The 23,753-nt window shown below is 45.7% G+C and overlaps 2 protein-coding genes across 7 annotated transcripts in view; one reads left to right on the forward strand and one right to left on the reverse strand.

Annotated features, from left to right (window-relative positions):
- Nucleotides 1-8,291, reverse strand: part of DCAF17 (DDB1 and CUL4 associated factor 17) — a 67,113-nt gene extending 58,822 nt beyond the window's left edge. For 2 of the 4 annotated variants that reach the window (XM_068245533.1, XM_068245530.1), the window contains exon 1: nucleotides 8,202-8,291. The gene's annotated coding sequence lies outside the window, so the exon portion shown is untranslated. Of the gene's footprint in view, nucleotides 1-752; nucleotides 830-8,187 lie in introns of those variants that run through there. The other 2 variants (XM_068245532.1, XM_068245531.1) reach the window with 2 other exon arrangements.
- A 206-nt stretch (nucleotides 8,292-8,497) lies between these two features.
- The window catches only part of TLK1 (tousled like kinase 1), a 525,870-nt gene continuing 510,614 nt past the window's right edge, over nucleotides 8,498-23,753 (forward strand). For 2 of the 3 annotated variants that reach the window (XM_068245535.1, XM_068245537.1), the window contains exon 1: nucleotides 8,498-8,552. The gene's annotated coding sequence lies outside the window, so the exon portion shown is untranslated. The remainder of the gene's footprint in view (nucleotides 8,553-23,753) is intronic. The other variant, XM_068245536.1, reaches the window with a different exon arrangement.

Consider the following 23,753-nt stretch of genomic DNA (forward strand, 5'->3'; position numbering starts at 1 on the left):
TTTGTTATGCTGGACCTTTCAGTGACCTCTTGGGACACCTGTCCACATGCCTGATGGCCACGTCAGTCAAGTTTAGTATAGTGTATGGATTTTTCCAAATTGCCCAAGTGCTAACTGCCAGTAGGTCAGGAAGGTGGGTGGAATCCACAAGTCTGGTAAATAGAGATAAAAAGGGGATTTTATTATTATTATTTTTTAAGAATAACATGTTGTCCTTTTAATCACTTTCTTCTAAATAGGTTGGAGGTCAAAAATGACCTTATTTGTTTGGGAGGATATAGACTTCTTGATACGAACACTGTACAAACAGCACAGGAGACTTGGACGCAGCTGGCGCCACCATAGGCCGTAATAGGAATAACGGCTATAGTGGTGCTCAGTGAGTAATTTGTGTGCCGTCAAAAGACACAAATTGCAATCAAAACACTGTAGATTTGGTCTACCAGCAATAGCTGAAAGCTGAATTACATATTTTCCCACTATCCATAGCGGCCTGGAGGGAAATAGTAATTAACACCGCCGGGACTTTTGCAGGAGCAGGGTAAGCTGTTTATCGTCTTTACCTTGCGCCCAAATCTCCCAGCGGCTGAATTCTAGGTATGTTCTTGACATTCCCTGTATTATTAAAAGGGCCTTTAAAGATTTCAACATAAACTCCCCAAGGCCAACCAGGACATGCATAGCACGTGAGCCCCTGCTCCTTGACAAAGACAAGGGCTCTTGTAAGAAGAGAGAAAGTCCCAGCTGCTTACCTGTAGCCGTGTTTCGGCGAGTCCTCCAGGATGGCTAAGGATGAGACATTGTCTGCTCCCTCCCCAAACGGAAACACCTGCAAGAGTTAAAAGTTTAAGGCACTGCCCTATAAAGGACCTCCCCTTCCCTGTACATTCAGTTTATACTAGAGTAATTCCCATTTCATCATACATACGTAACATATCTAATAAATAGGGTTGCGAACTAAGCAGCCATCCTGGAGGACTCGCCAAAACACGGCTACAGGTAAGCAGCTGGGACTTTCTCCCATCGTCCTCCAGGATGGCTAAGGATGAGACAAACGAGAGATTTACCTTAGGGAGGGATGATGGCTTGTAACACTTTACGTCCAAAACTCTGGTCTTGGCTGGATAGCAGCTCCACTCTATAGTGCTTCACAAACGTTCTATGAGAAGACCATGTTGCTGCTTTACAAATTTGTTCTAGACTCGCTCCTGATCTTTCTGCCCAAGATGCTGCTACAGATCGAGTGGAATGGGCTGTGATCCTGGAAGGGGCTGACTCCTGTGACTCCTTATAAGCCCAGAAAATCAGTTGCTTCACCCATCTAGCTATTGTTGCCCTGGATGCCTGAAGCCCTTTAGATGTCCCCATATATGAAACAAAGAGATGGCTAGACCTCCTCCAAGGTGCTGTCCTTTCTAAATATGTTAAGATACATCTCCTGACATCCAATTTGTTCCACTGGACCTCTCTATCATTTTGCGGATTTGGGGAAAATGAAGGTAAAACAATTTCCTGTGTACGGTGAAAAGCTGTTGACACCTTTGGCAAGTAGGCGGGATCAGTTTTAAAGACAATCCTATCTGGGTGTATTACCATATATGGGTCCTTAAGTGATAACGCCTGAATATCTCCTATTCTTCTGGCTGAGGTTATAGCAACTAGGAAAGCGACCTTCAACGTTAAATTCTTTAATGGAGTGAGAGCTATAGGTTCACACCTTTCTGTCGTTAAAAAATTTAGAACCAAGGATAAATCCCAAGATGGGACCAACTTTTCAGGTATAGGCTGAGTTTTTGCCACTGAAATCAAATTTTTTTTTAACAAAAATGTCTTTAGAAAGCGGATTATGCAAGAACACGGATAATGCAGATATGTGTACTCTTAGGGTGCTTACTTTCAGCCCCATATTTACCCCACTCTGCAAAAATTCCAAAATAACCGTAAGATCATCTGATCTAAACCCCTGCTTTTCTTTCCAGGAAGAGTAAGCCTTCCAAATTTTAATATACTTCTTTCTTGTAGACAACTTTCTGCAGTTTACTAGTGTAGTAGCGACCTGACTTGAAAACCCCTGTCTTATCAATAAGTTTTCTTCAATATCCATGCGGTTAATTTCAGCATCTGGAGGTTTGGATGGTACATGGACTCCTGGATCAGCAGATTCTGCCTGTCTCCCAGGTGCCAAGGCCCCTCCTGGGTTAGGGATTGAAGGTATGGAAACCATGACCTTCTTGGCCACCATGGTCCTATGAATATCACTGTCGCTTGAGACTGTTCTACCTTTCTCAAAACCTGTGGAATGAGATTGAATGGCGGGAACGCATAGAGTAGCTGTTCTGGCCAGTCCAAGGTCAGCGCATCTAAGTGACTCGAGGGTACCGATGGGTGGAGAGAAAAATATGCCTCCAGCTTCGCATTGTGAGGAGATGCAAAGAGGTCTATGGTTGGCCAGCCCCACCTGTCCACTATCTGCAGAAAAACTTCCTGTTTTAACTCCCATTCTGACTCTTGAATCGGAGTCCTGCTTAATGAGTCTGCCCAAGTGTTGTCCTTGCCGCGGATGTGGACCGCTGTGAGGGATATCACATGCTGCTCTGCCCATGCCACTATCTCTAGAGCCAAATCCTTGAGATTCTGATTTCTGGTTCCCCCTTGTCTCTTCACATAAGATACTGCTACCACATTGTCGGAGAACACTAGTATCTCCCTTGTGATTACTTGATCCTGGAAGTGGATAAGGGCCAAATCCTTGAGATTCTGATTTCTGGTTCCCCCTTGTCTCTTCACATAAGATACTGCTACCACATTGTCGGAGAACACTAGTATCTCCCTTGTGATTACTTGATCCTGGAAGTGGATAAGGGTTCCCCCTTGTCTCTTCACATAAGATACTGCTACCACATTGTCGGAGAACACTAGTATCTCCCTTGTGATTACTTGATCCTGGAAGTGGATAAGGGCCAAATTCTTGAGATTCTGATTTCTGGTTCCCCCTTGTCTCTTCACATAAGATACTGCTACCACATTGTCGGAGAACACTAGTATCTCCCTTGTGATTACTTGATCCTGGAAGTGGATAAGGGCCAACTTTATTGCCATCAGTTCCCTGAAATTCGATGACCTGTGTGCCATATCCTGGTCCCAAGCTCCCTGGACTTGGTGCGTGAGGTAATGCGCTCTCCACCCCCAAGAACTGGCGTCCGTGTAAATTTTTTGAGGGTGTTGTTGTATCCAGGCCCGACCCTGTGCTAACTTTAGAGGGAGTAACCACCACTGAAAAGATTCTAGGACCTGATCTGGGACTAACACTAGATCGTCTAGAGAAGACTGTTTCTTGTTCCAAATGGTCAAGAACCAATGTTGGAGTTGTCGGAAATGGGCTTGCGCCCACTCTACCGCTGGGAATGTGGAGGACATCTGTCCCAACAATGACATTATCTCTCGAAGAGACACTCTGGTTTCTGTCGTAAAATACTGTACCTTTTGTATCAGCTTCATTTCCTTGTCCTCTGGTAGAAATACCTTTTTCTCTTCCGTGTCCCATAGCAGTCCTAGAAATAATCTCTGTTGACTTGGCACCAGGTGGGATTTTTCCATACTTATTAACCAACCTAGATTTCTTAGGGAATGCAGAGAGAAACCGAGCGTTTTCTCTAAGGCTGCTTCGGATTCCGCTAGGAACAAAAAAATCGTCCAGATACGGGACGACCCTCACACTGTGGAGATGTAGAAAAGCAACCACTTCCGCCACAATCTTTGTGAATATTCTTGGGGCTGACGAAATGCCGAAGGGTAACGCCCGGTACTGATAATGGCCTAGGGACTCTCCTATCTGCACCGCAAATCTTAAGTACCTTTGGAATTCCGCGTGGATCGGAACATGAAGGTACGCGTCCTCCAGATCGACAGTGGCCAGAAAAGCCCCTGGCCAGATTAGATTCCTGACTGAAGAGATGCTCTCCATGCGGAACTTCCTCTCCACAATGTGAGGGTTTAGGGGTTTTAAGTTCAGGATCATTCGATACTTCCCGGAAGGCTTTTGAATTAGGAATAACTTGGGGAGTAGAACCCCCGAAACCGTTCTTGAGGTGGTACTCTTACAATTACATTCTTTTGTAGCAGGGATACAATGGATTCTCTTAGAGCCTCTGCCTTTGCTGGGTCCCTGGGGGAAGCTGTTATTAACCGGCTGGGGGGAGGGAGGGACTTGAACTCTATTTTGTAGCCGAACTGGATGAGATTTAGAATAAATGCGTTTGACGTTATTTCCTTCCATCAGTGGGCAAACTGGGTCAACCTCCCCCCTACCTGGCACTGTATGTCATTTGTTGGGCTTTGGGGCAGGGGTGCCGGGCTTATTGAAGAGAAAGGACGACTTACCTCTGCCTGCATTGTAAGTCCATCTTCTGTTTTGAAAAGTACCTCTACCTCCCTGGTCCCTTCGTGGCGTTCCTCTCCTATACTGAAATCCTTTCTGGACTGTCTTTTTCCTCTTATCTGGGAATCTTTTCCCCCTATTAGAGGATCTTTCAAGGACCGTATCAAGATCCTTACCGAATAAAAATTCTCCTTCAAATTCCAAGGCACATAACTTATGCTTTGACGTAGAATCCCCCTCCCATGTGTTGAGCCATACTGCCCTTCTGGAAGAATTTATAAGTGCTGCAGCTTTTGCTGATGCTCTCAAAGCCTCTGAAGCCGCATCTGCCAGGAATGAAACTGTTTTTGTCATGACTGGTAAGGATTCTAGAATTGTTTCATGAGGTGTCCCGTCAGCTAATTGCTGTTGCAGACCTCTCATCCAGTTATCTAAATTTCTGGCTAGGCATATTGAAGCAATGGCCGGCTTAAATGCAAAGGAAACCGCATCCCAGGCCCTTTTTAATAGTGTTTCTGCCTTTCTGTCCATGGGTTCCCTAAGCGAACCCGTATCCTCAAAAGAAAGATCTGTGTTTTTGGAATACTGGGCTAGGGCTGCATCCAGCTTTGGACATTTAGCCCATGGGACCTCGTCTTCCTCTTTAAACGGAAACCTCCGTTTAAAGGATCGGGGAATGAATAACCGTTTCTCCGGGTCCTTCCATTGTGATTTAATCAAGTCCTTAATGGAATCATGAATTGGAAAGGTTTTGAACCCCTTAGCTCTCAGTCCCCTATAAATATTATCTTGAGCAGATACTGTAGGGGGGTCAATTTTAATTTGTTCGGATTCATAGACTGCCTTTAAAAGCTCCTCAGTTTCCTCCCCATTAAAGAGATATTTAGTAACTTTAATTACCACAGAATCATCTGCATCTGAAGCTACTGCTTCCCCTTCCTCTGACTCATAACCCGAAGCTTGAGATAGAGGATCATTTTCTGCGTTCTGATGAGTGCCCTCAGGTTGAGGTGACTGAGCTGGCAGGGTCAACTGAACTCGTGGAATAACTGGTAAATTAGGAGTAGAAGGCCCTGGCTGGTCCTGGTTTCCTACCGGGTTAGCCATAAGGGCTGTTCTGAAAGCGGAAAATGTACTGGTCATTTCCTCCTTCGTTGATTTGACTAGGTCTAAAAGAGCCACAGTAGTCTGTACTGAGTCCTGCTCAGTAGTTACAGGTTTTTTAACAAGGGAATAACACTTTTTGCATATATCCCGAGTAGCCCCTTCGTGTAATTTTACATTACATTTATGGCATCTCAGTCTTGCAGGCTGAAAAAAAAAACAGATAACAAGGGGCCCTCAGTATTTATACACAGATATGTAGAGGTATCAGCGCAAAACTTTCCCTCTCATACCTGCTCCTGCTCTGTATCCTCAGGCCGGGATTCCATGGCTGCCGCTGCGGAGGTCTGCTGCTGCTCCATGCTGGCGTGCTGACCGGCGTCCCTGTGTGTCCTTTTCGCGCTAAAAGCGCTCTGCCAGAGCGAGGGTGCCGCCCCCCAGCCTTCCCTTACTCAATCCGTGGCCAGCGGAAGTGACGCGTAACGTGACGCGTACGCGTCTGACGTCACATCCGGGACGGCGCTAACCGCCGCCATCACACAGGGAACTCTGAATAGGCGGCAATGGCGGCGATCCTCCTTCTGGACAGACGACTGCAACCCAGGTACCTCTGCCCCTCCAGGTTGTAGCCAAAGCTGGGATCTCACCACCCACGGCCTCCACCACTATACAGGCAAACCCTAACCTAATACATGGGCGCCCCAGGCATACCACAGTATAAAATAAAGAACTAAGCAGGTGAAACGTCCAGGTGAAATGGGAAACAAACAAAAACTGAATGTACAGGGAAGGGGAGGTCCTTTATAGGGCAGTGCCTTAAACTTTTAACTCTTGCAGGTGTTTCCGTTTGGGGAGGGAGCAGACAATGTCTCATCCTTAGCCATCCTGGAGGACGATGGGAGAAAGATTTTCACCCCTTTCTTGCACCATCCCCCCATATCATAGACCATGTGGGCTAGTATTGTTCAGGTAGTGGAGCCCTGGCTACCTGGGCAGATTTCTGGAAATACCAGACAGTATGGTAGAAGAGAGAGGCTAAAGAGACTTAGAGGTGGGGTGGGGTGGGGGGGGGGGGGAGGGGAGTTATGTCTTTTTTTATTGTAATTAAAAATGATTAAAGGGAACCCGAGGTGTGTTTAAAGAATGTTATCTGCATACAGAGGCTGGGTCTGCTTATATTGCCCAGCCTGTGTTGCTATCCCAAATGCTATCCCCTTGCACTCTGCAATCCCTCATAAATCACAGCCGTGCTGTGTGGGCTGTGTTTACATCTGTAGTGTCAGTCTCGGCTGCTCCCCCGCCTCCTGCATAGCTCCGGTCCCTGCCCCCGTCCCTTCCCTCCAATCAGCTGGGAGGGAAGGGACGCAGGCAGGGACCGGAGTTCTGCAGGAGGCGGGGAGAGCAGCAGACTGACACTATAGAGATAAACACAGCCTGCTCTGACAAACAGTGTCAGCAACTTGGCTGTGATTTATGAGGGATTGCAGAGTGCAGGGGGACCTTAGGGGGGTTTGGGATAGCAACAGAGGCTGAGCTGTATAGGCAGATCCAGCCTCTGTATGCAGATAACATTCTTCAAAAACCCCTCGGGTTCTCTTTAAAAGAAAAAAACACACCAAAGGCAAATGTAATGCACGGAGTTGAAGCTAGGGGAAAAAAAAAAAATGAACAAAAAACACTAGAAATTACCAAGCATCTGGCTTAAAGGCCCCCTGTCAGACTGAGGGAGATAAGTTGAGAACCCAAGGTAAGAGACATGGAGAATGCCATATTTATTTCCTTTTAAATAATACCAGTTGCCTGGCTGTCCTGCTGATCATTTTGGCATCAGCAGTGTCTGAAACAAACCCCATGAAATAACCATGCAGCTAAACTTGTCAGATTTTTGGCAGAAACATCAGATCTGCGTGCTTGTTGAGAGCCCATGGCTTAAAGTAAGTGTCCAAGGAAAAAAGATTCACTTACCTGAGGCTTCCTCCAGCCCGTGGCAGCCGTCCTGTGCCCTCGCTGCAGCTCCAGAGACTCCCGCTCTTCTCCGCTGCAGAACCCGACCTCGCCAGGTCGGGTTCTGGGTCGGCGTCTTCTGCGCTCCACCGCACGGGTCACGTGGTCCGGCCGACGTCATCAGGACGGTACTGCTTTAGAAGCCCCAGGTAAGTGGATCTTTTTTTTTTATTATTCCTTGGATGTTTCCTTTAAAATATTATGCCTAGTACACACCATGCAATTTCCCATCAGATCAACGATGGTCGAAACAATAATTTACAACAGGTGATTTTTGATCATTTCCTGATAAATTTTTATATAGAAGTGATCGGAAAATCGACCAGTATAAGGATTGGAAATCCGACTTCACTTGTCAGAAATTATCATTTCGAACTGTCAATCTGAGCGGAAATTACATGATGTGTACCAGGCATTAGATACAGTGGATCAGCAGGACTTCCTGGCAATGTGTGCATTGTCAAAGAAGGAAATAAATATCAGCCTCAATCTGTCTCTCATGCTGCGGAAAAGAAGACTTGTATGCAGGGAGTCTTATCTACTGGAATTGTATCAAGCCCACTGCAATTCCGAAAACCATTCATTCAGTCTTTCCAAATGTCTCCTGCACTGTAAAACAAGCTAGTATGCTTAATAACAGCCATAAAATAACTAAACAGCAAATCTGCATAAATATCATATAACACCTCAGCTGAACTCACTCCAACTTACTCACCCCACCACACTCAGTTCTGAATGGGTGAATGCTAGTTCTGAATGCTTCCAGCAGCAGCTCTGATTACAAACAATACACTACAAACACAAGCTTCCGGACTGAGGACTGGTGTGCTCATGGGAAATGTAGTTTCTTCTTCACTCTGAATCTACTGCGTGCACCAACTACAAAACTACACTACCCAGAAAACATTGCTAAACCATCTAAAGAGCTGCTCAGTTGAGAAACTTCCTTTTTGATGGCTGCTATTTTTAATCATTTTTAATAAAGTTTATTTTGTTATGTTGACTTTCTAGAGCCAAGTGGTGTTTCTTTTACTACGCAACAGAGCTGTGTCATCATCTCTGGAGGGTGAGGTCTAGGATTTCAGGATGATTGTGTGCCTGTCCCATGCACTTTCTCTGTATTTGAAAACAGCAAGAGAACTATTCAAAGTGCCGAATTTTTGGTAGTTGATAATAATTTGTGCTTATGCTTAAAGGAAACCTTAGATCTTATAACTTTGTTTATATATACTTACCAGGGGTTTCTTCTAGCCCCATGAAGAATGTGGGCCCTTTCGCCATCCTCATCATTCTTCTGCTATGCCCCTCGGTAATCCAGCCGTCCATGCTGTTCTGCATCCCCCGTTACGCTCCCAGGTAGCGGTGCTCTCACGAGTAATGATTACTCGTGATTCAAATGAGGTTTAATTGGCGCAGGTGTGCGGCGGGGATAAAAGGGTTCATTTACCCATAATTCCGCCCTGTGTTCCAAACAGCTTGCATGCGTCCTATTCATAGCCGGCCTTTGATATGAGCGACCGGAGCGGTCGCTCAGGGCGCCAGCTTCCAAGGGGGCGCCTGTAGCCGGTTGCCTATACTGAGGGTACCTACACCTGATTTCCTATACTGAGGGCACCTATAGCTGGCTACCTTTACTGAGGGCTCCAACACCTGGCTACCTATACTGGAGGCACCTACGCCTGGCTACCTATGGGGGGGATGGAGACCTTCAACTGACTTCCTATACTGGGGGCACCTATGCTTGGCAACCTATATTGAGGGCACCTACACATGAGATCCTATACTGCGGGCACCTATACCTGGCTACCTACCTATACTGAGTCTGAGGGCGTTGGGGAGGCGCACTGCAGCTATAACGCGTGGTGCAAATTGTCAGTGCTGTGCTATCATTCTAAATGGGTGGGAGGTGGCTAACTGTCCCATTGATTGTTTTTATTAATATTCCTGAAAGGTTCTAGCCTTCATTTTTAAGTATATTCAGGATAATGCACTCTTTCCATCCATTTGTGGTTATTAATAGTATTATTTCTAATGCACATACGTGACGTGTCACAGAGATCTGAGCATTTGGCATGATGTGTCACAACGTCAAAAAGGTTGGGAACCACTGTTCTAGAAGATATCTCAGGAGAAAAGGGGAATTGCATATGGGCCTGTGTGTGTGTATATACATGCGTGCGTGGATATGCACGTGGGAAGAGGATGAAGGGGGGGGGCACAAAAATTAGGTTTCGCTCAGGGCGCTGTGAAACCTAAGGCCGGCCCTGGTCCTATTGGTCGCGTTGCAAGCCTCACACCGGCGCACTTTCTACTTCCGGCTTGAAGGAAGAAGTGCACCGTGGTGAGACTTGCAACGTGACCAAAAGGACGCATGCAAGCTGTTTGGAACGCAGGGCGAACGGCGGAATTATGGATAAATAACCCCTTGTATCCCCGCCGCACACCTGCACCAATTAAACCTCATTTGAGTCATGGGTAATCACTTGTGATTACTAGTGAGAGCATCACTGCTCCCAGGCACAGACGCGCACGATTGGCCGTGAATGGCTAGATTACCGGGAGGCATAGTGCAAGGACAGAGAGGATGGCAAGAGAGCCCACTGTCCTCATGGGGCTGGAGGAAGCATCAGTTAAATATAAATAAGATACAGTGTACCATCTCTGGTACACTTTAGTTTTCTTAAATGAGGTGGCTATCAGTTATCCAATGTGCTTGCATTATTCATTTTAACACATCGGAGGGCTGCGTTTACACTTGGGTGTTGTGGTGTGTCGGACAATATAATCACATTGCTAATGTGATGCAGTTATGTTCCCAACCTACAGATGCAGTATACCTCCCAACTTTTTGAGATAAGAAAAAGGGACATTCAAGCCCCACCCCTAACCACACCCCTAGCCATGCAATCCATAAAGATTTTTCTTAAAGTGTACCAGAGCTCAGACAAAGAAAAAGATTTATACATACCTGGGGCTTCCTCCAGCCCCATCCACTTGGATCGCTCCCACGTCGCCGTCCTCCGATGTCTATAGCTCCGGTCCCGGGTCCCCGCACTTCCATCGGTCTGAGCAAGTTTGGCGTAAGAGAAGTGCGGCCTCTGGCTGCTGGAGAGATACGCAAAGAGCGCACTTCTCCTGCGTAGAATGGCTCCGACTGACGGAAGTGCGGGGACCCGGTACCGGAACTGCAGACATCGGAGGACGGCGGCGTGGGAGTGATTCAGGCGGATGGGTCTGGAGGAATCCCCAAATATGCATAAATGTTTGTCTGAGCTCTGGTTTCCTTTAAGAAAAATGTTGCTTTACAATTCAAACAACACTGTATCCTGGTTCATTTTCCTTCATATTATAATTTGAAAATTTCCCACAATGCAACAAGGTTCACAGACAGGAAACTGCCAGGAGTACCACGGTCCTCAGAGTTTCTTTGGGAGGGGTTTCACCACAATATCAGCAATACAGCGCCCCCTGATGGTCTGTTTATGAAAAAGAATAGATTTCTCATGTAAAAGGGGGTATCAGCTACTGATTGGGATAAAGTTCAATTCTTCGTCAGAGTTTCTCTTTAAAGGATGGGAATAAAGTTTAGAGCGAATTTAATTAAACATATTTTGCAGTAGAAAAATACATACCGGTATATAAAATACATATATTTATACACAGATTTCTAGTCCTGAAAGGGACAAATGAGGAAGAAAGAGGAACAGTGGGATTGGGTTTCCAAAGAGGGACTGTCCTTCCAAAAGAGGGACAGTTGGGAGCTATGCGTTATGCTTACATTAAAGCGTTAGCTGTGTGGTGGAATTTGTCGGGCGTAATACGAGGCAGGCTGTGCAGTATCAGACGACGTGCGCATTTACTGTTGCAAGGAAGCATACTTTTCATAAACTATATTATTATTTAGAATTTATGTAGCGATGAGATCTTCTGCAGCGCTGTACAGAGTATTTTGTCACTTAAGTGTCCCTCAGACGGGCATGGTGCAGCATCTAACACACATTGCAACTCTTCGTTTTTGTTGAGTTGCAATTCTGTTTTTACAGGGAACGCAACGCTTCAGTGTGAACCCAGCCTTAAAGGGAATCTAACAAAAACAAACAAATTGGGGGGTACTTACCTCGGGAGAGTGAAACCTCTGGATCCTAATGAGGCTTCTTAAAGGAGAGCTTCAGCCTAAACAAACATACTGTCCCGTGTCCTGATCACTCCTCCCAGTTGTGCACCCTAGGCTTCAAATCTCAAATTCAAAATGTAAAAAAAACAAATTTGCGTCAAAACAGCAGAAGGAGAACAACATCAGAAATCCCATCATGCTTTGCACAGCATCAGGGGAAAAATGCCCTGGCAGTTTTCTTCTGTGCTAAAAATGAGGCTTGGGTAAGAAAAACAAAGTTCTGATGCTGTGAAACTGTTAAAGAAACACCAAGCCTTTTCAGTGCTGCTGAGTAGAGTTTTAGTCTGGAGGTTCACTTTAAGCCTCAGGGATCCAGCGCTGGCTCCCTTGAAAATACATCAAACAAAGATATTGGCTGTGGTGCAGGTGCAACAGTACCTGCAGTATTTACCTACCGCGATCCTGCGCAGGCGCAGAAATGGCTTTATAGTTGGGCTCAGACGAAAATAGCCGAGCACATTCGGGTTGATTCTACTACACAATTATTAACCCTACCTCTGACACTAATTGCACTCTTCCCTAACCCTACCCCTCACACTAATTGCACTCCACACTAACCCTACTCCTCACACTAATTAATCGTCGAGCTGCAGTTTTGAAAATGATCCCGCTGTTCAGCCAGTAACAGTTAGAGCCCAGTCCTTCTCTTGCTGTGCACTATGTGCAGTAACAGCTTGCCGCTCCGCGCACAGTAGTGGCGGCTCTCAACACTCTTGGCGGCTCACTCTTCCTTCCGCCTATGTCATCAGCTGCACGGGCCATCTACAAGGTTCAGTTTGAGAGCAACTTAGAGTCTAAGGGCCATATCCTATTCAAGGTGATAAGTAGCTTGCAGATGCGAGCTACTTATCACCTCTCCATCGCGCGAGGATTACAGACAAATCCTATTGCCAGCTTCCTTTGCGCGATGGCCGATCGTTAGTGAACATTACTCAGGCGAAAGCCTGAGCGATGCTCCCTTTTACCGGGCGATGGGGAGTGAGGTTAATGCTGTGGCGCTGTCCTTCAGCACCACGGCCTCACTCCCTACACATGCGCAGACACGCCGAACATCCGCCACCATCTTCCGCTGCAGCATCTGGGGTCTCCTTTTAATAAGGAGATGCCCAGAGCTCCCCGTCGGGGCGCCGCACACCTTAGTAGCCCCCCACGTAGCTCTGACGGCATTATAAATACCACCGCTGATCACCCGACGCCTCTCGCCGCAAAATCCGTTGCGTAATTACAGTGTATCTAACACTGTAATTACTGTGCGCATAGGAGCCCGGGCAAAGCATCTTTGAATCTGCAGCCAGAGCTCCGCATTGGTCCGCTGTCTGAGCCAATAAAATGGCTCAGACAGTGGGGAGCCCTGGCTGCAGATTCAAAGATGCTTTGCCCGGGCTTCTATGCGGACAGTAATTACAGTGTTAGATACACTGTAATTACTTGACGGATTTTACGGTGAGAGGCGTCGGGTGATCAGCGGAGGTATGTATAATGACATGAGTGCCTGGCAGAGCTACGTGGGGGGCTTCTAAGGTTTGCGACGACCCGACGGGGAGCTCTGGGGGTCTCCTTATTAAAGGAGACCCCCCTGATGCTGCGACGACGACGTGCGTTAGCTGGTTTAGACCTGCTTTTTGCAGGTCTAAGCTAACGCTCATGTCTGCCGGGACCATGCAAAGGGTAACTGGATACCATGTTGAGAACTCGCTGGGCGATTATATCGCCCAAGCGAGTTCTTTTCCGCCTGGGGGGTCTAAAGTTTAATAAGATTAGGCGATGCCCCCATCGCCTAAGTTAAGAACTCGCCAGTGCTTAGCGCTGGCGAGTTCAGCAATAGGATATGGCTCCAACTCTTTAAGAGTCCGCAGGCCTGTCAGTCAAGCTTTGGCCAGTTATCAAGCCTTAGGATTAATTACAGCTCTGCCTCCTTTGCACAGTAACAGACAGACAGGAATTCTGAATGAGGAGCAGCGTAATGTGGTGATCTGCAGAGCTGTTGTGTGCTGGCCTACTGGGCACTGTGCATTTGTGCAAAAGAGCTGTAATTAATCCTAAGACAAAATTGTGGTTTTAGTCTTGATAACTGGTTCAAAGCTTGAATCTCAGAGAGCCAAGGTACGACTCTAAGTTGCTTTTCAACTGATCCCTGTGGCCGACCTACCCAGCTGATGACGTATGTGGAAGGAGAGAGTGAGACATCGGAAATGTTGAGAACTGCTGAGCTGCGGCTACTGTGCACGGAGCGATGAGCATTTACTGCACACAGTGTACAGTCGGAGAAGGACTGGACAGACCCATTCTTTGATCCTACATCGAGAGGATGTTAAATGGAACCTGATATGGGTCCCCCGCCATAAAATAACATACCTGGGGCTTCCTCCAACCCCTTCCGGCCTGATTGATCCATCGGTGTCCTCTTCTCACTCTCAGTTTCTCCACAATTGGCCCCAGACAGTCCTCCGGTCTGGTACCAACCGCACATGTGCACGCTCCCACCGCGTTCACGTTGCCTTGAGAGTTCTGCGCCTGCACAGTAGTACTGCACAGGTGCAGAACGCTCCCGCCGGGGAGCACGCCTGACCGAACTGCGCATGCACCGACTGGCCCCAGCTATAGGATTTTTGGGGCCAGTTGCGGGCACACAGAGAGTGAGAAAAGGACGCGGTGGTAACAGTAAGCCTGTAAGGGGGCTGGAGGTAGTCCCAGGTATGTATATTTTATAGCAGGGGTCCCATCTCTGGTACACTTTAAGACTAACAGTCTCAATGTGAACTGAGTGCAGGGATCATCCTTTGTGTTGTTTCTTCCTTTTGAGCCCCGGGACTGGCTCTGTATCCCTGATATTGCGAATCGAAATTTCAATTTCTGAAAGAAAAATCGCAATTACAGTTTTTCCTAAAATCGTTCAGCCTTACCCACCAGTGTATGTGACTCCCCCCCCCCCCCAGTGCCCATGCTCCATGTAAAGTCTCCCCTCTCCGCCAGCATAACTCTTGGCCTTCGGTGTTACAGCAAGGGCCAGTACTATGTGACTCGGTGCGTAGCCATGTCACAACATGCACTACAGTGGCAGGAACAGATGTTCATGGTGATGCCGAACACCAAAGGAGGCCAAGAGTCATGCTGGTGGAGAGGAGAGACTTTAAAGAGAAACCGTAAGCAAGAACTGAACTTCACCCCAATCAGTAGCTGATACTCCTTTTCCCATGAGAAATCTTTTCCTTTTCTCAAAAAGATAATCAGGGGGCTCTGTATGGCTGATATTGTGGTGAAACTCCTCCCACAGTGTGTCATGACCATGGTTCTGACATCACACTGTGGGAGCCTTGTTGCATTGAGAGAAATAACAGCTGTTTACAGCTGTTTCCAAAAGCAAGCAGCATCTCCTTCCACTGACATCACCTGCCAGCAGTAAAGATGTCACCATGTGATAAATGTCAGAATGTAAATCAGGGAGAGGAAAGATTTTACAATAATTATACATAATTATTGTAAAAATGAAACACTTTTTTATTACATTATTTTCACAGGAATTCCTCTTTAACGCTGCACTCCGGCATGGGGGGGAACGCTGACCGTGTGTCCCTTGGTTGTTGTGATATCAAACGCTTTCACCGCTGTATATCCGATCAAGCCCCTGCAACCGATATATATACAGTTGTCTTCAAAATTACTCAACCCCCAATGCTGTAAAGGGTTTTAGGGAATTTAGTGTACATTTGTAATTGTGTTCAGAATTAAATCTTACAAGGACTTTTTAAAGAACCAAATGCAACTAAAATGACATCAATTGTTTTTGTAAATACAGTATTAAATGGGTTTTCTTTTTGTGATTTCTTCATTGACACAATTATTCAACCCCTTAAAGACTACCACTTCTAAGAACAGAGGTTCATTCAAGTGTTTTCAATCAGGTATTGAAAACACCTGTGGATGTTAACGAGCAGAAATCAAGCATAATAAGCACCAATTAGGCAGATTTAAAATGACTGTGATACTCAGCTCCTTCTAGACATTTACTAGTGTGTTTACAAACATGGTGAAGTCAAGAGAATGGTCCAGGAAGACAAAAGAAGAGGTGATTTCTCTTCACAGGAAGGGCAATGGCTATAAGAAGATTGCAAAGATGTTAAACATACCAAGAGACACCATAGGAAGCATCATTCACAAATTCAAGGCAAAGGGCACTGTTGAAAAGCTACCTGGCTGTGGCAGAAAGAAGATGCTGACTTCGACTGCTGTGCGCTACCTGAAGCGCAAAGTGGAGGAAAGTCCCCGTGTGACTGCTGAGGAACTGAAAAAAGATTTGTCAGATGCGGGTACTGAAGTTTCAGCTCAGACAATAAGGCGCACTCTGTGTAATGAAGGCCTCCATGCCAGAACTCCCTTGCTGTCTCCAAAGAATAAGAAGAGTCGACTGCAGTATGTCAAAAGTCATGTGGACAAACCACAAAAGTTTTGGGATAGTGTTCTGTGGACTGATGAAACAAAATTAGAACTGTTTGGGCCCATGGATCAACGCTATGTTTGGAGGAGTAAGAACAATGCCTATAAAGAAAAGAACACCTAAGCCTACTGTGAAGCATGGTGGGGAGTCAATCATGCTTTGGGGCTGTTTTGCTTCTGCAGGTACAGGGAAGCTTCAGCGTGTCTCTTCAGTACCAGGAGATATTGGATGAAAATGTGATGCAGTCCGTCACAAACCTGAGGCTTGGGAGACGTTGGACCTTTCAACAGGACAATGATCCCAAGCATACCTCCAAGTCCACTAGAGCATGGTTGCAGATTAAAGGCTGGAACATTTTGGATGGCCATCGCAGTCACCAGACTTAAATCCGATTGAGAACCTCTGGTGGGACTTAAAGAAAGCAGTTGCAGCGCGCAAGCCTAAGAATGCGACTGAACTGGAGGCTTTTGTCCATGAAGAATGGGCTAAGATACCCGTAGATTGCTGCAAGCCACTTGTGTCAAGCTATGCTTCGCGTTTGAAAGCTGTTATAACTGTAAAAGGATGTTGTACTAAGTACTAAGAATGAATGTCACTTGGGGGTTGAATAAAACTGATAATGATGTGAGCACAGAAAAGACATTTGTGGTTATTTCATTATAAATGTTATGTTATATTTGTCTGACTTACAAGTGCCTCTTTGATTTAATTGTAAAGAAGATGACTGAAATTATCAAAATCAATGTCAAACTGGCCAAAACACTCAATTTCAGTGGGGGTTGAATAATTTAGAACACAACTGTATATCACTAAGATAGATGGTATAAGTAATTAAAAAGTCAGTGCTGTATCAAAGCGACACAGCTAAAGTATAAAATATGTCAGGAAACTTGAGGCCGGATTCACATTGCAGATTGGAGTTGCAGCACCACCAAAAACATGCCTTCTGGCACCTGGCCAAACAGGAAGTGCCGTTCACTGCCTGTTGGGTAATCGATCACGTGCGCGAAAGTGTATTGCTAAAATACGCTTCTGTGCATACGCGACACAAAAAAACGCAGTGAGTTTTTTAAATACAGGCATGTTACCATAGACTTACATGACTTCCGATCTGACGCAGGTCGCCGCATTAGCCACGCGGGTAACGTAGGTATGTCTGCGCATTAAATATAACACTTTTGGCACCGAGTGCTACAGCATAGGTATTAAGAACTACCCCATAGATTCAAATTAGGCTGCGGGGGTGTGTGGTAAATTTACCTCACTGTACCGCCCCAGTGTGAAAGGGCACTGAGGGGTAAAAACCGAGGAATGCAAACCGGTTAATAATGAGCTCAGTGGGTGTAAATGTGTAATATAAATAATCTATTTGTATATTTTTTTTTCGCTATAGTACAAAACACATACATATGAATTATATATCTCCACATATCGACTGTGTTAAAAAAATATATTTTTGCCTTTGTACCTTCCTGGGAAGGTGTCTGACACTTCTGTGGATCCAGGAGCTTCTGTGTGCTGTAATATGAAGGCGGTGTGGGAAGCCACAGGGAATTAGTTTGGAACGCTGAGCTAGCAGTGAATAATGTCTACTTGGTCAAGATAAATAATGGTTAATACATGTCTAGTGGAGACAAAGGATGCAAATAGAATCCTGAAGTAGCTGCTGCCCATTGTTTTGTCCACATCTCTCAAGGACATTTCCCGACTTCTCTCCTGCATGAAATACAGATTCACGGCCGTTTGTTTGCACCAGACGGTGCTCTGAAGCTATCCATTAAAAAAAATGAAAAAATATATTTAATAAATAAATATAAAATCATAAATTGTGCCCAAAATCTAAGTGTGGGTATTGAAACATAACAGACAAGGAAAAAAACAAACCCTTGTTTGTTTATTAGGAGTAACCAGATGCAAACTTAGCTGTGCTGATTTATGACTTTAGTATACTGTTTATTTTATGGTTCTGGTGGCTCAATAAAAATGTAGAGCTCCCATGTGTTAGTGTCATTCTGCAGTAGTGTTGTTTTACTACTGTTGGTTGTTTTGTGCTTTTTATTTCTTTTCATCAACTGGTATTGTTCTGCACACATTTCATTCAAATGAATACCAATTTTGCTGCTTATCAATTCATTCAACAAATCGATTAATTCATGGTACAGTAGAATCCCTTTATAGTAGAGACTCCAAGGGACCGGGCAAAGTGGTTTACTATATCAGAATTTTACTATAACAGAACTCAAGCACAGAGAGTATACTATGGTGCTGTATCTTAATTCAGTCAATAATTGGGAGTCATTTTTTTCTTTTCAATACTTCAGCAAACGAGCACAGTGTCTAAGCCAGATCAAAATGCACAGTGCTTAACCTCTTGAGGACCGTAGGCTTACACCCCCCTAGTGACCAAGCTATATTTTACAATTCAGGGATCTGCAGCTTTAACAGCCTGCTGCAGAGCCATATAACATTGCACACAAATTAATTTTGTCTCCCTTTCTTGCCACCAACAGAGATTTCTGTTGGAGGCATCTGCGCACTGCTGCTATGGTTTTGTTTTTTTAATTAATTTTCTTTCATTTATTTTTTAATACAAATCCAGTTTTTCTTTAAATTTATATACAATCGTTTAAGCGCACATCCTAAATCACATAAAAGTCCACATATGCAATGTCTTGATTCCGTGTGTTACCACCACATGGGCACCCAACAGCATACAGACTCACCAGATGTATTGGCCACTGCTAGACTGGCCAACCATGCACAAATCCAGGAGCCTCAGTGCTTCAGGATCCTGGTGCCACTTTGGTGTTGTCCCTTTAAACCACCATCCTTTTCCACATTATCCATGCATGTTACCTTTTTGGGTACGCTGAGGCTTCTGCTGCTAAAATCTTGTCTCATTATCTTGAGCACATGACCAGACACAATGGAGTACAGCAGTAAAGGTTCAGGTTCTATGGTTGTGGAGGCTGCAGCTATCTGGATTGCATTATTCCCACTAGCAGTAGTATTCAATCAATACATCCATGCTCTGACCACCAAAACCAGGAAGTGACTTGTAGAAGCCAATATGTAGATTTCCAAAATGGGGGGGGGGGGGGGGGGGGGGGGTAATAAATATTTGTCCATAAAGGTTATTATGCTGCTGCTTATCTTTTAGAGCAGAGAGTCCTGAGTTCAGGTCCGCGTTAATTCACAAATGATTATTTCGCTTCAGGGGTACTTAAATCTTCTTAGGGATTTCAGTCTTTCTTCAGCTCATCCCCTTGCTCTCTGAACTGCATGATGATGCAAGTCAAGCAGCAGCATCCCTGCCAACAGAGCTTGCTATTAACTTTTCAGCTTATGAAACCAATTTAAAAGTAGACTTTTAAGCTACAGAAGCCATCAAAAATGGTAACATTTGGACAGTCTAATAACTAAACTAGCAGATGCCATATTTAAATATGCATCTGGAAATGGGCTTTAAGGTGACCTGCAGTAGGTTACTGCCTTCCTATAAGGTAGCAATGTTTTATTGTTTCTAGCTTTACTACCTCAGCAGCACTGGCAGTTGTCACAAACTGAACTTTAGAGGGCCCCATTGAGTCCATACGGGACTTCCCTGTGAACTAAGTACTGTCTCTCTCTCTCTCCCCCCCCCCCCCCCCCCCCCAACTATGTGATCAAAGCCTTGGGATTTTTATTGATGTATAGGTCAGGCAATTATATTACCTGAGCGTGGGGCACAGCAAGGGCATGTGGAGGCATAATCGGAGCAGGAAAGGGCGTGTCTTGGCTTTTGAACTAAGAAGAACAACAAGAAGACTCAAAAAAGCCTCACTAATATGAACAGCCAACGCTGAAGAGGTAGTAAGACTATTTACTGCATGCTACAAAGTCAGTTAAAATAAACCTCAATTTTCAACAATTTGTAATGCCTAGCATACTCACTAGAGCTCACTGTAAAAAATCACAAGGGAGCTTTATAACAGGAATGGCGGATAAAACATGACTCATCTGTAGACTGCTACTCATCACTACCCAATCAGCAGTCTAGGGGAGGGGCTGTGCCCAGGCTGTGTTGCTTGACAGGTGAGCTAGTTCTGCTGGCTGCTGAGTCATATAAATTATAGAAGCAACTGTGTAGAAATATAAATCTATTATAGGGAAAGACATTTCTAACACAATGTAGGTCAGTTATGTATTTAGCTTTCTGTCTAGAGTTCATCTTTAAAAACGTGCTAGATTTCTACTGAAAATGCTCCTGGCAGCTACAAGCAGTCCGTGTAATTATGTCCCAGTGTTAACTTGTTTACAAGTCGTTCCACCCTATGGGGACTATCACTTTAAGGCGATGTGCAATCCTCTTGCTAGTTGCTAGGTCTCCCGTGGATTATGTTATGCCAGCAGAAGCCGTCCTCAATGTCATTTGCAGTTATTATTATGTACCAAGGAGGATATCGCTACTCTCTCGTATCTTTCATGCTAATGCAATTTCACTAATGATTTATACTGAATGAAACAGACTGTTTAATCAGCCATTCTGTGTCTTCATTATACATTAACTCTGTGCGTTCACAAATTCAGAAACCCGGATGCCCCTCCTTAATGTACATCTGTGGAAGGATTGTACCCGTTCCACATGCCTGGGAGAGGCAATCAGGAGCTTGTCTACAACAATTTAACAGCTCTCTCAAAAGTTATGTTACATAAAACTGTATGGACATGATTTACCAAAACAGAATAGTGGTTAGCAGACATGTCACCTACATTCTTAGTCTGCCTGTATAAATTGCTGACGTATCACATACAGGTGTAGTCCCCGGTTAACAAATGAGATAGGGACTGTAACATGCAACTCCCAGCACCGAGCTCGCCGAGAGCCTCAGCAACTTCTATTGCAGATTTGAGAACCAGGCAGCGCCTACAGGGCCCCTAGTGTCTCCTGCCCCATCCTCTGACTCAGATGTCCCACTTCCAGGCCTCCCACCTCTGGCTGTGAACGAGGAGGATGTTCTGCGGCACCTGTCAAGCTTAAATACAAGAAAAGCCTCAGGCCCGAATGGCGTGTCACCATCCTATCTGAAAACATGCGCACGGCAGCTCGCTCCTGTTCTCTCCTCCATCTTCAATAAATCAATTCAGGTCGGCAAAGTCCCTTCTTGCTTCAAGAGGTCCACTATCATCCCTGTCCCTAAAAAACAAGGAGTTTCCGGCCTCAACAACTTCAAGCCAGTGGCTCTCACTTCTGTCATCACGAAGACCTTTGAAAGCTTGGTCCTGCCTCTCCTAAAACTATCCACTGAGGTCATGCTGGACCCTTTTCAGTTTGCGTACAGAGCAAACAGGTCCACTGATGATGCCATAAACATCTGCCTGGAACTTGTCAATGATCACCTAGATAGGTCAGGCTCATACGCTAGGATCCTTCTACTTGACTTTAGCTTGGCGTTTAACACCATCAGCCCCCAGATTCTTCAAGAGAACCTTGCTACCCTCAAGGTCCACCCCACCCTACGCCTGTGAATCACGGACTTCCTAAGTAACAGATCCCAGGCCGTCAAGCTGGACACTATCACCTCGCAACCAAGGACCACCAACACAGGGGCCCCTCAAGGATGCGTGCTGTCGCCGTTCCTGTTCTCCCTTTATACAAACAACTGCAGGTCAAAGGCGAACTCTGTCAAGGTTATCAAGTTCGCTGATACCACTATAATGAGCCTCATCTCTGGGAATAATGAGCAGGAGTACCGTCATCAGGTTGACAGAATTTGCCAGTGGTGTAGGGAGAACGGCCTAGTCCTCAACACTGGAAAAACTGTAGACTGATTCTTGACTTCAGAAGGCACGCTCCCACCCCACCTCCAATCTGCATTCATGGCACGGAAGTCGAAATTGTCCCCTGTGCACGCCCCCTAGGAACTACAATTTCCAAGGACCTCACTTGGAAAGCCTACACTGGCTCCTCCGCCATCGACAGACTCAAACTACAGAGGGCCATAAGATCAGCGGAAAGGATCATTGGGAAACCTCTTCCCTCCCTGGATCAACTTTTAAGCTCCAGACTGCGCTACAGAGCTCTGAGGATCATCAAGGACCCATCTCATCCCCCCTCGGGCTGGAGATACCGGTCCATCTACACCAGGACAACAAGACACAGGAACAGCTTCTTCCCTTCAGCTGTCAACTCTTTGAACTCTATGGACTCACCTCACACTTGACAAAACTAGCGGTCAACTCAATGTTTTTGTTATGCTTATCTGCTGTATTCTTTATAAATTGTCTGTATTGTATGTCCTGTTTTTCACATTAGCCCTGTACCTGCCAAAACCAATTCCGGGCACGACCCAGTCGTGCTTGGCGAAATAAAATATTCTAATTCTGTCCTGTAGGTTAATTCTTATCCTGAATCTGTCCATAAGTCATAACACTGTGCCATCTCTGTCCACTGTACCTCCTCTATGTCCCCCTGTGCCTCCAGTGTCCCCCTCTGTGTCACCTCTGTTCCCACATGCCTTCAGTGTCCCCCTCTGTGCTACCTCTGCCTCCCCAGTGTGTCACCTCTGTCCCCCTGTGCCCTCAGTGACCCCCTCTGCTCCACCGCTGCCTCCCCACTGTGTCACCTCTGTCCCTGTGCCCTCAGTGTCCCCCTCTACTCCACCGCTGCCTCCCCACTGTGTCACCCCTGTCCCTGTGCCCTCAATGTCCCCCTCTGCACCACCTCTGCCTCCCCACTGTGTCACCTCTGTCCCCCTGTGCCCTCAGTGACCCCCTCTGCTCCACCGCTGCCTCCCCACTGTGTCACCTCTGTCCTTGTGCCCTCAGTGTCCCCCTCTGCTCCACCGCTGCCTCCCTACTGTTTCACCTCTGTCCCTGTGCCCTCAGTGTCCCCCTCTGCGCCACCTCTGCCTCCCCACTGTGTCACTTCTGTCCTCCTGTGCCCTCAGTGTCCTCCTCTGCTCCACCGCTGCCTCCCTACTGTGACACCTCTGTCCCACTGTGCCCTCAGTGTCCCCCTTTGTGCCATCTCTGCCTCCCCACTGTGGCTTCTCTGTCCCTCTGTGCCCTCAGTGTACCGCAGCAAAATGTCATTAAAAACACTTTTTTCTTTGGATTTTTTTAATTGATTTTCTTAAAAACTACAAGGTCTTTTTGGCAAAAAAATTTCCAACTTGTTCCCACAGAATCAAATTTCACATTTTCAGGTCGTTCATCAGTTGGGTGTTTTATAGTCTAAAAAGGACTACTGTCTACTGTAACAATATTCTTTTACCACGAAGCAAAATTCTTAAGCTCTGCCTCACAGGAGAATTGTGGGACAGTAATGTCAGCTGTATAATGTAAACTATACATGTAGAATTAGAGAGCATCGGCACATGCAAAGCTTGTGTAATGAAGTCTCCTGTGGAAAAAAACAGTATGGCTGCCCTGCACATGGTGGAAGTGCAAAAGCACACAGTAGGCTATTTTTGGGATGTTTTCTTAAAGCGGGATTGTCACCATAAAAATCAAATTTGAACAGCAAACTGGTCTGAGTGTATTAAGTGATAAAGATGCTAATCCTGCATTCAAAACTTTCAAAACTTTTTCTGCTGTTATGGTTTGGAATTATCACATACCTTAGGAGCACTGGCCCTTTAATAGCCATTGTGATTCAGTTGCATGCTGGGGGTTCT

Source organism: Hyperolius riggenbachi, chromosome 7 (assembly GCF_040937935.1).
Source record: "Hyperolius riggenbachi isolate aHypRig1 chromosome 7, aHypRig1.pri, whole genome shotgun sequence".
Taxonomy (NCBI): Eukaryota; Metazoa; Chordata; class Amphibia; order Anura; family Hyperoliidae; genus Hyperolius; species Hyperolius riggenbachi.